General features: G+C 47.8%; 1 long non-coding RNA gene across 1 annotated transcript; it reads left to right on the plus strand.

The window, feature by feature from the left end:
• The first annotated feature begins 10,233 nt into the window (after positions 1-10,233).
• On the plus strand, positions 10,234-10,965 carry LOC139837647 (uncharacterized). Its single transcript, XR_011754237.1, has 4 exons — positions 10,234-10,263; positions 10,352-10,462; positions 10,551-10,620; positions 10,701-10,965. It is a non-coding gene; the product is annotated as an uncharacterized lncRNA (long non-coding RNA).
• The last annotated feature ends 5,199 nt before the right edge of the window (positions 10,966-16,164 follow it).

Genomic DNA, 16,164 nt, shown 5'->3' on the forward strand with positions numbered 1-16,164 from the left:
ATCCATGATGTTGTGTACTTAATGATTTTTGATATACATATAAAATGCAGATGAGTCGACAATGGATGTACGGTGACCGGTGCCATCCCGAGTTCATTATCGGCATGCATTATTTTCTCAACGTGGCTGAGGCAAACAGGCGATCGAATGGTTTCATGTATTGTCCATGTAGTTCTGTAAGAATATGAAGGATTACTCTACCTCGAAGACCCTTCACGTCCACCTGCTGGAGAATGGTTTCATGCCCAGCTATAATTGTTGGACCAAGCACGGAGAAAGAGGAGTTATATTGGAAGACAACGAAGAAGAAGAGGATAGTGACAACTATCCCAGCTTATTCACTGAAGACGGTGGTAGTAGAATGGGGGAAGATGAAGCTGAAGAAGAGCTCATTTTCGATGAGCCGATTTTTGATGACCCGGATGACGATTTGGGTCGGGCCATTCTTGATGCGAAGATGAACTGCGGAAATGAAAAGGAGAGGTTGAAGTTGGAGAAAATGTTAGAGGATCACAACAAACTGTTGTACCCAAATTGCGAAAATGGTCGAAAAAGCTGGGTACCACGCTGGAATTGCTGCAGTGGAAGGCAGAGAATGGTACTTCTGACAAGGGATTTGAAAAGTTGCTGAAAATAATAAAGAAGATGCTTCCAGGGGAGAACGTGTTGCCCTCTAGCACGTACGAAGCAAAGAAGGTTGTCTGCCCTCTAGGATTAGAGGTGCAAAAGATACATGCATGCATCAATGACTGCATCCTCTACCGCGGGGAGTACGAGAATTTGAATGCATGCCCGGTATGTAGTGCATTGAGGTATAAGATCAGGCGAGATGACCCCGGCGATGTTGAGGGTGAGTCCACCCCTGTGAAGAGGGTTCTGCGAAGGTGATGTGGTATGCTCCTATAATACCACGGTTGAAACGTTTGTTCCGAACAAAGAGCATGCCAAGTTGTTGCGATGGCACAAAGAGGACCGTAAGAAAGATGTGATGCTTTGAGACACCCCGCTGACGGGTCGCAGTGGAGAAAAATCGACAGAGAGTTCAAGTCATTTTCAGATGACGCAAGGAACTTAAGATTTGGTCTAAGTACAGATGGCTTTAATCCTTTCGGGGAGCAGAGCTCCAGTCATAGCACCTGGCCAGTGACTCTATGTATCTATAACCTTCCTCCTTGGTTGTGCATGAAGCGGAAGTTCATTATGATGCCAGTGCTCATCCAGGGCCCGAAGCAACCCGGCAACGACATTGATGTGTACCGAGGCCATTGGTTGAAGAACTTTTAGAGTTGTGGCGTGACGAAGGTGTACCTGTGTGGGATGAGCACGAACAAAAGGAATTTAACCTACGAGCGTTGTTATTTGTAACCATCAATGATTGGCCTGCTCTTGGTAACATTTCAGGGCAGTCAAACAAGGGATACAATGCATGCACACACTGTTTAGGTGAGACTGATAGTATTTATTTGGGAAACAAGAATGTGTACAGGGCATCGTCGATTTCTTCCAAAACAACATCACGTAAGAAAGAGAGGAAAGCATTTCGGAGGTGAGGCGGATAACCGAACCAAGCCTACCCGCCCTAATGGGGAAGTTATATATGATATGGTCAAGGATTTAGAAGTGATCTTTGGAAAGGGTCCCGGCGGACAATCTGTTCCGCATGATGTTGACGGACACGTACCCATGTGGAAGAAGAAGTCGATATTTTGGGAGCTACCCTACTGGAAATTCTTAGAGGTTCACTCTGCAATCGACGTGATGCACGTGACGAAAAATCTTTGCGTGAACCTGCTAAACTTCTTGGGCGTGTATGGGAAGACAAAAGATACACCGGATGCACGGCAGGACCAGCAAAGTATCCACGAAGGAAACAACCTGAATCCAGAGAAGTATCAAGGTCCTGCCAGCTATGCTCTTACCAAAGAGGAGAAGGAGATCTTTTGAAGTCCTGAGTAGCATCAAGGTCCCGTACGGCTTCTCGTCGAATATAAAGGGAATAATAAACATGTCGGAGAAAAAGTTTCAAAACCTAAAGTCTCATGACTGCCACGTGAATATGACACACTTACTTCCGGTTGCATTGAGGGGGCTTCGCAGGAAAATGTTCGAGTACCCATTGTGAAGCTATGTGCGTTCCTCAATGCAATTTCTCAGAAGGTGATCAATCCACTTACTCTACAAAATTTACTGAAGGATGTGGTCCAATGTCTAGTCGCCTTCGAGTTGGTGTTCCCACCATCCTTCTTCAATATTATGACACATCTCCTAGTTCACCTGGTCGAAGAGATTGGCGTTCTCGGTCTGTATTTCTACACAACATGTTCCCCTTTGAGAGATTCATGGGAGTCTTAAAGAAGTACGTTCATAACCGTGCTAGGCCAGAAGGAAGCATCTCCAAGGGCTATGGAACAGAGGAGGTCATTGAGTTTTGTGTTGACTTTATTCCTCGACCTTAAGCCGATCGGTGTTCCCGAATCGCGCTATGAGGGGAGACTGCGTGGAAAAGGCACGCTAGGAAAGAAATCAGCAACGTGTATGGACGGACATTCTTTCACTCAAGCACACTACACAGTTCTACTTAATTCCATCTTGGTGGCTCCGTACAAAGAGGAACACAAGGAGATCTTACGCTCTAAATACCCGGAGCAACGTGAAGATTGGATTGATGGAGAACACATGAAGACTTTCGGCGGTTGGTTGCAAACACGTCTCATGAATGTCACCGATGACGAGCAGCTGTACTTGTTGGCCAAGCAACCATCTTCTACTATATCGACTTTTCAAGGGTACGAGATTAATGGGAACACATTTTACACTTTCGCCCAAGACAAAAAGAGCACCAACCAAAACAGTGGTGTCCGCTTTGATGCGTAAGATGGCAATGGGAACAAGGTCACATATTATGGGTACATAGAGGAGATATGGGAACTTGACTATGGACCTAATTTCAAGGTCCCTTTGTTCCGGTGTAAATGGTTCAACCCGAAAGACGGGTACAGGTAGACCCGCAAGACGGAATGACTACAGTGGATTTCAAGAATCTTGGGTACGACACCGAACCATTCGTCCTAGCCAGTGAAGTGGCTCAGGTTTTTTATGTGAAGGATATGTCTAGCAAACCGAAAAAAAGGAAAGAAAGGCAAGAGGACACATCATACGATGAGCCAAAGCGGCACATAGTTCTTTCAGGGAAAAAGAAACATCGTGGGAGTAGAGGACAAGACAGACATGTCGAAGATTATAATAAGTTTGACGATATTCCACCCTTCAAGGTAAAAATTGACCCAAGCATCATCTTAAACAATGAAGATTGTCCATGGTTGCGTCGCAAGAAGAAGAAAGGGAAACGAGCGAAGAAAACTCAGAAGACTAGCTAGCTACATATAGGGATCATAACTTGTGTATCTCAATATGGAAATCACTTTTGTGTAATGATGTTACTGTATGTAAGATATTAACAATGGAGATGGTTGGCTTGTTTTACTAGTTAAGTCACGCGGGCTTGCAGGAAATTTTTCCGAGGCGGAACTTCCGAATATGCCATATATAGGGCATGTGCACCAAGGGCATATTCGAGAAGTTCCGCCACGGGAGATTTCCCAACCCTTTCCGCAACATTGTTAGAGGAGATGGAGTCTTCCACGGGCTTGCAGGAAAAAAATTCCGAGGCGGAACTTCCGAATATGCCATATATAGGGCATGTGCACCAAGGGCATATTCGAGAAGTTCCGCCACGGGAGATTTCCCAACCCTTTCCGCAACATTGTTAGAGGAGATGGAGTCTTCCACGGGCTTGCAGGTAAAATATTCCGAGGCGGAACTTCCGAAGATGCCATAGGGCGTGTGCACCAAGGGCATCTTCGACAAGTTCCGCCACGGGAGATTTCCCAACCCTTTCCCCAACATTTGTTAGAGGAGATGGAGTCTTCCACGGGCTTGCAGGGAAATTTTTCCGAGGCGGAACTTCCGAAGATGCCATAGGGCGTGTGCACCAAGGGCATCTTCGACAAGTTCCGCCACGGGAGATTTCCCAACCCTTTCCTCCATCCATGGTGATGAAACTCTCCATCCATGTTGGCTTGTTGAGCTGCTTCCCATGGTGTATCGATGCTCCTTTTATAGGCAGAGCGTCCTTATCCTGCCGACAGCTTTAGTACCGGTTGTAGACACGAACCGGTACTAAAGGTTACCCACGCGTCCTTATCCCACCGACAGAGCGTCGTGCGCTACATACTTTATCTCATCGAGCAGGGCGTCCTGATCACGCCGACAGCTTTAGTACCGGTTGCACCCTCCATCCGGTACTAAAGGTTACCCACGCGTCCTTATCTCGCCGACAGCTTTAGTACCGGTTGCACCCACCAACCGGTACTAAAGGTTACCCACGCGTCCTTATCCCACCGACAGGGCGTCGTGCGCTACATACTTTATCTCATCGAGCAGGGCGTCCTTATCCCGCCGACAGCTTTAGTACCGGTTGCACCCACCAACCGGTACTAAAGGTTTGCCTCGATCTGTCTTCCCGCCTATTTTCTTCCCGCGCTTTCCACCGGTTCCCGCCTCTGTCTTCCCGCCATTTTTTCACTATATATATGTAGGCTTGGCCACCATTTACATATCACATCTAGACTCATATCTGCAAACCTCATCATTCTCTCCCATGGCTTCCATCGCATCTCTAACCCCCCGGGAGGCGGAGGCGCTTTGCGCCTCGAACTACCCCTGCCCGCCGGGCTACCGCGTCCCGACCGGCTGGTTGCTAAGCGTCGGAGGCGTACCGGTCCCTCCAGTCCCTCTAGGTGTGGCGCGCGAGATGGCCATCACGAACCACTACTACTTCGAGCTCACGCCAGAGCAGCGGAGGAATCCCCAGTGGCATCCCGACTACAGCCCGACTTGGGAAAGCTTCTTCATCAATCGGCGTGAGAGGGCGCTTGCCAGGCACGAGGAGGGCGGCCCGCCTCCTCCGAACTTCAACGAGGCCGGCCGTCGGCTGTGGTGGCGCGGCCGGACTCTCCAGGGCGTCATGGCCTACCGTGGCCCCGCCTGCGCTACCCTCAGTCCCAGCCCACGCGTGCTCACCCGCCGACGTTCGAGTACCGCGACCCCGATGCCAGCGACGATGATGACGGCGACTACGACGACTACAGTGGCGAGTACTACAGGGCTAGGCAGGAGTATGACTGAATGACTCCCCAGTAGAATTTGGTCATGTATCTTTAATTTTCAGTTAAGCTATGTACTTTTAATTCGAGTTCAATCGTAATAAAATTTCATTCCCGCCCTTTCTTTTCCCGCGCGGCGTCGTGGCCGGAAAGTTTCCCGCGCGACGTCGGGGCGGGAAAGTTTTCTGTGCGGACGGCGTCGTGGCGAGAGTAAAGAAAAGAAATAGAATAGAGAAAAGAAATAGAAAAGAAATAGAAAAGAAAAACAAAAGCAATAGAAAAAATAAATAGAAAAGAAAAAAACATAAAAGAAAAGAAAGAAGAAACAGAAAACAAAATAAATAGAAAAGAAATATAAAAGAAAAGAAACACAAAAGAAAGGGGAACGAAAATGAAAAGAAAAGAAATAGAAAATGAAAAGAAATAGAAAATGAAAAGAAATAGAAAATGAGAAGAAAAGAAAAGAAACACAAAATAAAAGGAAAAAGAAACAGAAAAGAAAGAAGAAAACAAGAAAAGAAAAAAGAAACAAGAAAAGAAAAGAAAACAAGAAAAGAAAAAAGAAAACAAAAAAACCCTTTAGTACGGTTGGTGGTACCAACCGGTACGATTTAAAGGTCTTTCGTACCGGTTGGTACCACCAACCGGTACGAAAGGGTGTTCCCCTCCATTTCACTTAGCCGCGCGAGCAACTCCCCCCAAAATCCCCAAATTCTTCACACGCGCGCGCAGACCACGCCGTCGCCGTCGCCGAGTACCGCGTCCACGCCGTCGCCGTCGTCCACGCCGTCGCCGTCGTCCCTCGTCGCCGCCACGCCGCACCACGCCATCGCTGTTGTCCGCACGCAGCCCCAGGCTGGCCTCTCCTCTCTCCGCGCCGGCGCAGGTATGTCCTCCACCACCATGGCACCGTACGTCATCGACGTCCCTCTCCCCTTGTCGTTCCCCTCGCCTGCGCGCTCCACCGCATCGCCGAGAAGGTCGTCGCGCGAGAAGGTTGTCGTCACCGTCCGAAGCTGCTGCGCTCCCTCCGCCTTGGCGCCGGCCAGGTCACACCCGGAAGGTGTTCGACCTAATGCCGAGGCGCGCGTACAGAGCGTGGTGACCGCGCGGTGGTGAAGGCCGTGCGCCAGGGTGAGGCGGGGGGCTAGGGAGGGAAGTCGACGGCGAGGTGGGCCTCGCACCAGGACGCCCACAAGTGCACCGCGGCGGGCCGCGCGCCGCCCACCGCCGCGTCCAGCTCCGCCCTCGACCCCACCTCTCACCGCCCCGCCGCCGCCGCCATCGCCGCGTACAGCGCGTCTCCCTGGCTCGCCCCGGCAGAACAATCGGCGGCGAGAAAGCAGCGGAGGCAAATTTGGGGGAGGAGAGATAGAGAGAGGACGACTCGTGGCGAGGCCCCGCGCGGCCAGGTTTCAGCGCGCCGCCGCCGCTGCTTCTTCGTCGCCTGCTCGCTTGCATTCCCGCGGAGAAGTGAAACCCCACCGTCCCCAAATCCATCGCCAAGCCATCGGCGCCTCGGATGGAGCTCCTTCCGGCCACCTCCACTTCCTCCACGTGGGTGCGCCAGGGTGCGCTGCGGATGTACTCGTTGGGGTGCTGCAGTTGTTGTGGAGGTTCGGCAGGGGTGGGCAGGGTCTCGCCGTTGAGGAGGAGCATGACGGCGCGCTTCATGGCCTCCACCTTGGCGGCGACGTCGCTGCCCCTCGAGATCCGCCTTGATCTCGTTGGCCATGGCGGCGGAGCCCTTGTCGAAGTGGACCAGCAGCGTGCACGGCTTGTCCATGGCGCCGTGTCGTACGTGCACCCGCGCCGGAGGGCGCTGACGGCTTGTCCATATTCTTTTTAGTTGAATTTTTAGAGTAATGTAGAGATGCCCAGCGTCGGCCGCCTCCCCCACCACACGGCCGACCAGCAGCGGCGCGCCTCGCGGAGGCTCCAGGAGGCCAGGCTGTACGCGGTCGCGGCGTACCTCGCCGTGGAGCAAGAGGCTGCGTCCACGTGCCGGGCGCCGGGACAACTTGATTTGTTGTGTTTGATTTCAGTGCCTTTCTAAATGTTGATTGCAATATTGTCACTTCTTGCCTTAGTGCATATATAAGAGATCGGATTGGATTGGAATTGATAGTTCTTGAACTACATAAACATATGAACATCACAAGGTGAAATCTGGATAGATAGAAAGTACCACAACTAAGTTTTCTTAAGGGCATGCTTGTGTTTTTGTTTGGCATATTCATTTCAAAAGGAGGGCATATGTGTTTGTATTTCACATGATTATGCTATTAATTGCTTTCTTAATTTTGCAAAGTGACATTGAGGTATGGAGGACGGCACCTTCGTCCGAGATGAGGAGGGGGAAGAAGCGGTGCAGCGATTGATCTATGAGAGTGCCCGTGGTCCGGAACCCGACGATGGAGATGACAACGAGTACGCCGACTTTCTGAATGATTTTGGCGAGGGACTTGAGTCTGAACAAGTTAGAAAAGACAATGAAGTGTCCATCACAAACTCCGGCGAGGTGTATATCTATGTATCAATTAGTCTGTGTTCATCCCTAGATGCATTCATTTATTTGTATTGCACTTATTAACGAATAATTTTTTCTTTTAGCCTTCTGGATCATCGAGCAAGTCTGTTAGAACAAAACGAGGCCCGACGCGGGTGCTAAAGGGCGAGGGCAGGTTAGCCCTCACGGCATTCAAGGCTAATGGTGAACCAGTGGAGCCCAAGGAGTTTTGCCGCAAATTTACAAGTCAATCCGGAGTTATTGTTAGGGACCATGTACCGATCAGCATTCAAGAGTGGCATAAGCCGAAGAACCCGGAGAGTGGTGCTACTTATGTCAACGACAAAGATGAAAAAATTTCTTTGGGAAACGCTACGACAAAGTTCAGCCTACCGGAAGACATGACGGAAGGCCGGAAGGATAAAGTCAAGGAATGGACATGGAAGAAGATGGCCATACAATTCCGTAGCTTCAAGAAAAATTTATGGGACAAATATAAGAATGAAGATCCAAAGATTCGATGATAATACCGAAAATCTAGTGAAGATAAAAGATCACCGGGCCGCATTTAAGGAGTATAAGAAATCGTCTAAGTTTGTGTCCCGATCGAAGAAAATACCGAAAATGCTGCAAAGAAGAAACTTCCGCATCATTTGGGGTCAGGTGGCTACAAGAGTGCCATTCCGAAGTGGACAGCGTTTGAGAATAAACTGATGGATCATGGAATCACTCCACGAGACATGGGACTGGCCCGAACGGTCCAAGTTACGGTTGTTCGCTCATGGGGCAGGGTTGGACCCAAAGACAGGGTTGATCGTTGCGAAGGGAAAATGGAAGGAAAAAATTGAGGCAATTGTACCGAAGCTTGTAGATGCAATTGAAAAGGTCAGAAAGGGAGAGTACATTCCCGATCGAGAGAATGACGAGCTGACACTCGCTCTGGGGAACCCCGAACATGTTGGACGGGTACGAGCTCGCCCAGGTCTCACCATGAAGGAAGCGTGGCCGGACAGCGCCGACACTTATAGAAGCCGTTCGCGAAAGAAGAAGAAGGACGCCGACATTGTAACGGAGTTGTTATCTAGGGTGGAGGCTCTTGAGAGAAATCGAGGGCACCCGATCAGCCGCTGTTTCTACGGGATCCACAAGCCGATGCTGCCCCATCTCAGCGAAGAAGCGGTGTCGGTTCCTCGCATCTTGACGGATGTGGAGGAAGCTACCCCGTGGATTATGTCACGGAGAAGACAGATTGCGAGCTACATATGTTAATCAGGACCGCGTCTCGTTAAGGTGGCGGTCGGCTATGTGTACCCAAGTGAAGATGGAGCAATGCACCATCATATGCCCATTCCACCTGGTTGTGTTCGTGTCGGGGTGGATGAAGTTGTTTCGGGGTTTGAAAAAGTGGAGCTTGATATTCCTAGAGGTGAAGATGAGAGGACACTGGGCGATGTCAAGCACGGTTTCGCCCTATGGCCGAAGAAGTACGTCGTCCTTTTGCAAAGGCCACCGACTCCTACACATGAGCAGCAAATGCCATCGACTCCTCCCGGTGGCAGTCTGGTGAGCAGCCAAGTCCACACCTACCCGAGAGGGACCCCAGCGTGAGTCCACCATCTCGAGATCCTCCGCGTAAGACAGCGTCGGGTTAAGCGGAACGGTACGCCGCCTAGGAAGAAAGCTAGAAAGGAGAAACAACTCGCCGCCTCCCGAGAAGTTACCTTGGGAAAAAACTCCAGAGGAAAACGCGGAGGCCGTTAAGGCCGAGGTGAAGAAATTTTTGCACCGAAAGTGCCAGAGATACCTTTCGAGAAGACACTAGATCGGGAGAAAGTTGTGCGTACCGTTGACAATCTATATGACCTGTACCATCGCCGCCATCGGACTATGCGCGTTCTATTGAAAGGTCGTATGACAAGATGATCGAGGCGACAAAACCCGTTAAATCGGGTATCAGGGAGATAAAAGGGATACACAGTGTCTACCAGCTCGGACAACAACCCGTTCAATCGGTCGCCCCTCTCAAGGTGTTTGACGGGAAGACCGTTCAAAGTTCTCGACAAGACGCAACTGATTACGCCTTAGCTGAACGAGCATATCAGTTTGTTCAAGGGAAAGATTTGGTCGAGAATCTCAGGAAGGTACCAACATGTATGCGTAACTTGCATTCGTGGTACCTTAAGGCCTCAAAGGAAGGGATCGAGACTATCATGGTGCGAGTTAGGGAAGAGCACTACTTCCGGGAGTCTTGTGTGAACGTTGACTTCGCCGAACTCTTTCAGTTATACAATCTCCGGCCCTCGACAAATCAATCATCAGTTGCTATTGTCTGTAAGTGATTTATTTATTTAATTTGAGAAGTCGTTCATTGTCTGCAGATTATAATCTTTTGTGCGCTATATTATGCGGATCGAAGATGCTCGAATGCAAAAGGGACGATATCACGAGACATTGGGTTCATTGACCCGAACACAATGCATGTCAAAACCATAGATGATCCCCTCTATAACAAGGATACACCGCAGACTTTGCTAAGGTTTTTGAAGCGACAACGTGACAAAAGCTAATACTTTGGCCTTACAACTTCGAGTGAGTCTTCTTTGTCTTATAACACATTATATTTTGCTCACCGTATGTCAAAATTTTAACTAATGACTACATATTGAAACGTGCGTAGGTTTCACTTTATTCTTCTCGTCATCAATTTGGAAATTGGAGAAGTTGAAGTCTTGGACTCACTAACCAAAGAAAAGGATCTATACGTGTCTTGTTTTTTAATGCTCAGAAGGTAATTTGAATTCTTATCGGTTTGTTTCGTTAATTTCCTGCTTTGAACTAATTGATGACTCTTTTATGCATTTTCTTTTGTCGAGCAGCGTATGGCAAACTTTCATCAAGGAAGATACGTCCCGTGAATGGCCACCGAAGCTGCGATGGCGTGCGAAAGTAAGTAGTACTACCTAGGTCCACACACCTTTCAATTATCATACTTGACTATTGTTTGATTGAATTATATTCTTGTAAAGAAATGCCCGCAACAACCTCCGGGGACCGATCTCTGTGGATTCTTCGTTTGCGAGTTCATCCGCAGAATTGTCAACGAGAGAACGAATAATGAGAGAAATAAAGAGGTACAAAAACAATCTTCACAAATTTGTTTTGTTATCATAAGTTGTGCCGAGTTTCAGTAATAGTTGTTTCATGTATTCATTTGTATCTTATTCTTTTATAGTTGGCAAGAAAGCGGAACAAGCTCTCAATCGATGACCGCTTCATAGCAATAGGCGAGGAATTGGCGGGATTTTTCCTTCGGGACGTCATACCACCACTCGCAGAGCACCACAATGAATGAAGATGTACATGTTACATATATCGTTGACTCGAAGAGTACCACTATGCTACATGTAATAGACATATATAGAGTACGCCTCGGAGAGCACCACTATGCATGAAGATCGATCTTCATGCATAGTGCTACTTAATTTGCGATCTCATGCAATAACATGTGTGTTATATTATATGCACCAACTTGCTATGCATCATCTTGATCTTCATGTACTACCTAAACCCAAACGCGTTTCTGGTGCATCGACGCGATATGAATCAAACCGATATCCCTAAACCTCTCCAAAACCCTAAAAAGCCAATTCTCTGCCGCGGCAGAGATTTGGGAAAATTCCCTGCCGCGGGGGGAACCTTTGGTACCGGTTCGTATTACCAACCGGTACCAAAGATCCTCAGCCCTGAGCTCTCCTGGTGGCCCACGTGGAGGCCCGTTTTATACCGGTTCGTAAGCAACCGGTACGAAAGGGGGGGGGCTTTAGTGCCGAATAATTTGTACCGGTTGCAAAACCGGTACGAATGGCCCTCTGGAACCGGTATAGATGACCGTTTTTCTACTAGTGAGAAAATGAATCTACCGATAAGACATTTTTAAAGTTGTCTCTCTTAATGCCTTTAAGAGGGGCTAAGAGACATTATGAAGAGTGTCTTCACTCAGGTGTCTCTATTGCTGAGGCAATCTTAAAATGTTTGATACAATGCCTTTACATGCACACTAAGAGACATTTTTGGAGAATGTCTCTATGTTGATGTCTCTACTTATAGGGCATTCTCTAAAGTGTCTCTCTTAATACCTCTACAGGAAATTGGATTAGGATTTAAGAGACATAGTGAAGAGTGTCTCTACAAAAATGTCTCTATTGCATGTTTTTGTTGTAGTGACACCTACTCAAGTGATGGAGTGATACTACTCTTCAGGGTGGATTCTTCGTCGTCACGGGTAATGTGCTTGGCGAGAGGCGAGGGCGTTGTCCAACTCCTTGCGGGTCTTGTACAGCATGAAGTCGAGGTGTGCTACATAGTGGTTCATCTCCGTGTTTGGGGGCATGGTCATCGGTCTTCCCATGGGGTCATGTCTTGGGTAGTAGATGAAGCGAGTGTTCTTGATCTTGTTCTCATTTTGTCCACACAGACGGGCAATTGCTTCTTGCATAGCTCTAACTAGTCCCTCCTTCCAAGTGTTTCCCGTTACAGAAAACCATATGGTTTCCCATACCGGGGCTCCAAGCTTTCTTCGTAGATCAGCAGAAACTTCCCACCGAGGTGGTCCTCCGGAGTGATTGTTGAGGGGTGTTCCGAAGAATTCGGGATACGGGCGTCCTAGATAGTCCACTAGTTGCTTCAAGTCTTTCTCGAACATCAGGTTTCCTCCGTGACCAAGCTGATAGAACTCCCATTTGTACTCCATCTGTGAGCAATGAGGATGAGTAAGTTAAAGAAGTGGTCAAGTGTGTAAAGTTTTATGTAGTTCTCAAAGGAAATAGTAGAGCATGAAATTCCCATTTTGAAAAAGATCTCAAGGATAAGAGTGAGAATAAGTTTTTCATAAATATTCACTTCATTTGTTTTGAAATTAAGTTTTTCAGGCGTCCATTCTAACTAGGGTCTCCTAAGGTCAAACAATGGCTCTGATACCAACTTGTCAACACCCAGAATTTTAAGTCCAGATGCCTGTCATGTCATTCATTGCAATCCCATGAATAATGTTGTTGCGAGACATAACAGTTGAATATCATAAGTCATCATTCATTACATACCATAGTCGTCTTACAAATAGAGATCACATGATCCAATATTACACAAATAGTTGATCTATTGATCAACGGACACAAAGTTCATAGCGGAAGCGTAAGTAGAAGGGACTCTCTAGTCCACAGGCCAACGTTTGACGTCAGAAGATTCCCTAGTTGTCGTAGACGTCCTGATTGCCGTCATCTTGATAGTTCTGCTCCTCTTCATAGTCTGGCCATTTGAATAGCCAGGGACACAGCCGTGAGTACTTTGAAGTACTCGCAAACTAATACTAATGTAAGTACTATCAATTCTAGTAAGGGGTTGCTAAGCTCTAGTTTATTTGCATAAAGCCAATTTTAGTTCACAAGTATTTGAGAAAAGACTTATTCAAGTGCTAACTAACTCAAGTGGGAACATTAGTGTCATTCCCACACTCAAGTGGTGATTCAAAATCAAGTCACCATTCACCAATCATTTCACCAACATTTTCAAGAATCTGACACCGGAAACTGTATGGCCTTTCCAACCGTCCGTAACCGTGGACACGGCTATTCGAATAGGTTTACACTCTGTAGAGGTTGCACACTTGTGCCACAACATTTGATTTCATCCATCAGGAATACCCCGAATCATCGTAACACAGTATGCGGATCATCAACCATAACCTTGCACTTACAAATCCTAGTATGAGCACCTCTCCCCATGAGCTTGGCCTCCCAGTGAAGACCAACTGTCAACCTGGGAACTGCACAGGGCTTGGCCGTACAATTCACCTCAATTCACATTATTTCTCAACAACGGAGGCAGCCTCAAGCAAAACCCCTATGATGTTTGTTCAGAGGGAACCCATACTAAGATGCATAAATTTCCAGTTAAGCCCTACCCATAATCAGGTATTGTGGGGGTACTCAAAATTGGAAAGGTATCGCATCCAAACCAATATCAGTTTTATCAAAAATCACCATCTTCTCCAAGTCATATTCACCTTCAAAAATCATTCAATGAAAGGACTCATCATTCCAAGGTTTCAAATTCAGTTCAAGTCACATGTTCCCATCTAGAGTAGTCAAGTTTTAATATTTAGCACTAGCACTAATCATGAGGGGTGCTATCTTGCTTGGCTAGCTTTGAGACTAACTTTGCTACTCTAGTAACCTTCTTGACTTAGACCAAAGTTAACTATAAAAGTAACTCTTTAAATAAACAAGTAAAAACTTGTAAGGTAAAGACTTGGGATAGGCTTGTGGTAAGAAAGGTAAGACTAATGGTGCCTTGTCCCGAAGGGCTTTGCACTTTGCAAGAATATTAGCTTGCAACCATAGAGCTTGCAAAGGTGTTAGCTTGCCTTGGTTGTTGAGGTGGTCAAAGTTCTCTTCTTCTTCTGGGTAGAATCCTTCCTCTTCCTGGTATTCTCCGGTACTAACGTCTATACACGAATACGAGGATACAATCACCAAAAAATACTTAAGTAGCCTTAATTAGCCTTAATGGCTCACTCCAAATGATCTAGCATCATCACTTAGCATTGCTACCAAGAATTAATCTAGGTTTTTCTTACTTAGGGTTAGAGAAATAATTTCCTCTCATTACATATGTAAATGATAGTTTCCATTTAGTTCTTGAGGAATAATTTCCTCTCATTGAATCTTCTTAAGATTTAACTTCTCAAACAATCATACATGAAATCATGTTGACCTAAGTCAACCATTCATCATCATCATTTGAGAAAATGATTTAAATGAGGTAGAATACCTCATACTATTTAACAATGCTTATCATAATTTAAAATCACCAAGTATTTCATGTGAGAGTATTTGACCAGGGGTTCAAACTTCATATGAAAGTACTTGGGACAAGATTTAAATGAAGTGAAATACTTCATATGATTTGCATAATAGTTTTGGACAATATCACTTAATTAAACTAGCCTTATAGTCCTTTATTTCCACTAGGGCATGATCATCCAAAGTGACCACACCATATTTTTGCATAAACAATTAGTGTAAGTGAAATGTGAGCTATTGGAGTTGAAATCAACTTAATAGCACTTTTGGTTGATTTTTAAGAATTGTTTGAATTTGTAAAAGTCTCTGACTTGTTATTTTTGTCACATTAATTCTACAAAACAAATTGGTGTGCAACAAGTCGGGTTGGATAGAGCTTTTCATAAGCTTTCCAACAATATAAAATTTGTTGAATTTGGTGCAGTATATTTGAAACTATTTGAATTCTAGCACAGGACCAGTATTTGAATTAAACTGAAAAGGATTGAATGAATTTGAAACTTGGGCTTAGGCGGGAAAGGGAATGGGCCGAAAGGGTTTGAAAATGGAGCAAACCAGCCCAGCTAACTCTGCGGGCCTGCTGACAACCGGTCCCATGCGTCAGCGACTTACTTCAACCGAAGCGGTACGCGTGAGTGGTGGCCGTTGGATTAGAAGCTCGATCTACGGCTGAGGGTGGTCTTCTTCTCCGGCGAGGGGAGGACGTACTGGCGGTGGAGGTAGGGGGTCGGAGAGCTTGCCAGCGTTCCCGCGGGTCAGTGCGAGGTGCGAGGCGACGTTGTCGACGGTGAGGAAGCTCCTGGTAGCAGTGGCGAGGCGTGGGGAAGCGTCAATCGGTGGCGATGTTCTGCGAGCTCCGGCGGCGATGATCTTGCAATTCCGGCGATGAAGATGGTAATTGGACTAGCTAGCGATGTGGGAAGAACCAGTGATGAGAGGGGAGGAGATTGTGTGAAGAAAATGTGCTCGGAGCTTTTCTATTTATAGATGGGGAGGGGGTGCCGCGGGTGCTGTGAGGGAGCGCCGATGGCGCGGCGTCTCCGGCGCTCGAAGGGGCAAGGTAGGGGGTGCGCTAGGTAGCGGCGATCATGGCGGTGCTAGAGAGCTAGAGGGCGAGGTGGGGGACATCCTGGCGAGCGCTTGCGACGGCGACGTTCATGCAGCAGGGTTGCGGGATAGGCGCGCGGTGGTCGTCGGCGACAGAGCTCGCGCGAGCAGGGGAGCGTGTCCGGCGGGATCGTGTTGCGGTGGCGGGGCTCATGACGCAGAGAGGGGGTCCAGAGGCTGCGCAGTTCGTCGAGGCGGCAGGTGGTCGTGGCGTGTCGGTGGGCGCGCCCACGCCGTGATCGGCATGGCCTGGGCCGTTCCTGGGCGCGTGCGTTCCGGCGACTGTCGTGCGTATCTCCGGCCAGGGCTAGTGTAGGTTGGTGTAGGGGAGTGAGGTGGCATGCTTGGACATGGTGGCCATGGCCAGAGAGGAAGAGAAGAGGGGGGAGGTCGCCATGTGTGCCATGGCCGGCATGGCCATGCCATGCTTGCTTGGCTAGCTCCTCCTAGGTTTTCTGTGGGTGGGCTAGGGTGAGAGAGGGCAAGGGAACCAGAGGGAGTGATTTGGGGCAATAGGGTTTGG

This window comes from Lolium perenne, chromosome 3 (assembly GCF_019359855.2).
Source record: "Lolium perenne isolate Kyuss_39 chromosome 3, Kyuss_2.0, whole genome shotgun sequence".
Classification (NCBI taxonomy): domain Eukaryota; kingdom Viridiplantae; phylum Streptophyta; class Magnoliopsida; order Poales; family Poaceae; genus Lolium; species Lolium perenne.